Raw genomic sequence first — 2,706 nt, 5'->3', positions numbered from 1 at the left:
CCCTCTCTTTCCTTATTGCTATGTACTCCTTGGGAAACATGGCATTCGTTATGATTCCAGAGATTTTTGTTTCAGTGAGTCCAATTACATCTGGGTTCACTTCTTGTGCCCATTCCCTTAGTTCACTTGCCTTGCTTGTGATCCCATCTATGTTCGAGTACATTACTCTGAAACTGACCTCCCTTCTGACTGTGTGTGTGTGTGTGTGTGTGTGTGTGTGTGTGTGTGTGTGTGTATTCACCTAGTTGTATTCACCTAGTTGTGTTTGCTGGGGATGAGATTTGCTCTTTCGGCCCGCCTCTCAACTGTCAATCAACTGTTTACCAACTTCTTTTTTTTTCACACCACACACACACACACACACCAGGAAGCAGCCCGTAACAACTGACTAACTCCCAGGTACGAATTTACTGCTAGGTAACAGGGGCATTCAGGGTGAAAGAAACTTTGCCCATTTGTTTCTTCCTCGTGCGGGAATCGAATCCGCGCCACAGAATTACGAGTCCTGCGCGCTATCCACCAGGCTACGAGGCCCCCTGTGTGTGTGTGTGTGTACTCACCTAATTGTACTCACCTAATTGTGCTTGCGGGGGTTGAGCTCTGGCTCTTTGGTCCCGCCTCTCAACCGTTAATCAACTGGTGTACAGATTCCTGAGCCTATTGGGCTCTATCATATCTACATTTGAAACTGTGTATGGAGTCAGCCTCCACCACATCACTTCCTAATGCATTCCATTTACTAACTACTCTGACACTGAAAAAGTTCTTTCTAACGTCTCTGTGGCTCATTTGGGTACTCAGCTTCCACCTGTGTCCCCTTGTTCGCGTCCCACCAGTGTTGAATAGTTCATCCTTGTTTACCCGGTCGATTCCCCTGAGGATTTTGTAGGTTGTGATCATGTCCCCCCTTACTCTTCTGTCTTCCAGTGTCGTAAGGTGCATTTCCCGCAGCCTTTCCTCATAACTCATGCCTCTTAGTTCTGGGAATAGTCTAGTAGCATACCTTTGGACTTTTTCCAGCTTCGTCTTGTGCTTGACAAGGTACGGGCTCCATGCTGGGGCCGCATACTCCAGGATTGGTCTTACATATGTGGTGTACAAGATTCTGAATGATTCCTTACACAGGTTCCTGAACGCCGTTCTGATGTTAGCCAGCCTCGCATATGCCGCAGACGATATTCTCTTTATGTGGGCTTCAGGAGACAGGTTTGGTGTGATATCAACTCCTAGATCTTTCTCTCTGTCTGTTTCATTAAGTACTTCATCTCCTATTCTGTATCCTGTGCCTGGCCTCCTGTTTCCACTGCCTAGTTTCATTACTTTGCATTTACTCGGGTTGAACTTCAACAGCCATTTGTTGGACCATTCACTCAGTCTATCCAGGTCATCTTGTAGCCTCCTACTGTCATCCTCTGTTTCAATCCTCCTCATAATTTTTGCATCGTCGGCAAACATTGAGAGGAACGAATCTATACCCTCTGGGAGATCATTTACATATACCAGAAACAGTATAGGTCCAAGGACTGACCCCTGCGGGACTCCACTTGTGACGTCTCGCCAATCTGAGACCTCACCCCTCACACAGACTCGTTGTCTCCTGTTGCTTAGGTACTCCTCTATCCACCGGAGTACCTTCCCTCTCACTCCAGCCTGCATCTCCAACTTTCGCACTAGCCTCTTGTGTGGCACTGTATCAAAGGCTTTCTGACAATCCAAAAATATGCAGTCTGCCCACCCTTCTCTTTCTTGCCTTATTTTTGTTGCCTGGTCGTAGAATTCAAGTAACCCTGTGAGGCAGGACCTGCCATCCCTGAACCCATGTTGATGCTGCGTTACAAAGTTCCTTCGCTCCAGATGCTCCACTAGTTTTTTTCGCACAATCTTCTCCATCAGCTTGCATGGTATGCAGGTTAGGGACACTGGCCTGTAGTTCAGTGCCTCCTGTCTATCCCCTTTCTTGTATATCGGGACTACGTTAGCTGCTTTCCAAATATCTGGCAGTTCCCCTGTTGCCAGTGATTTGTTATACACTATGGAGAGTGGTAGGCTCAGTTCTCTTGCTCCTTCCTTTAGAACCCAAGGGGAGATTCCATCTGGGCCTATAGCCTTCGTCACGTCCAACTCTAGTAAACACTTCCTTACTTCCCACTGGTAATCTCAAACTCTTCCAGTGGTTCCTGGTTAGCTATTCCCTCACTTACCTCTGGAATTTCTCCTTGCTCTAAGGTGAAGACCTCCTGGAATTTCTTATTCAATTCCTCACACACTTCCTTGTCATTTGTAGTGAATCCTTCCGCCCCAATCCTTAATCTCATAACCTGTTCCTTTACTGTTGTTTTTCTCCTAATGTGGCTATGCAACAATTTAGGCTGAGTCTTTGCCTTGCTTGCGATGTCATTTTCGTATTGTCTTTCTGCCTCTCTTCTCATCCTGACATATTCATTCCTGGCATTCTGGTATCTTTCTCTGCTCTCCAGTGTCCTGTTAATCCTATAGTTTCTCCATGCCCTTTTACTTTGCTGCTTAGCTAGCCTACATCTTTGATTAAACCATGGGTTTCTCATCTTCATTTCTCTGTTTTCCTTTTGGACTGGGACAAACTTGTTTGCTGCGTCCTTGCACTTGTGCGTGATGTAATCCATCATATCTTGGGCCGTCTTTCCCCTGAGCTCTGTTTCCCATGCTATATCTGTTAGGAATTTTCTT

Source organism: Procambarus clarkii, chromosome 15 (assembly GCF_040958095.1).
Source record: "Procambarus clarkii isolate CNS0578487 chromosome 15, FALCON_Pclarkii_2.0, whole genome shotgun sequence".
NCBI classification, from domain to species: domain Eukaryota; kingdom Metazoa; phylum Arthropoda; class Malacostraca; order Decapoda; family Cambaridae; genus Procambarus; species Procambarus clarkii.
The sequence above is the reverse complement of the archived record's forward strand: the minus strand, read 5'-3'. Positions refer to the sequence as shown.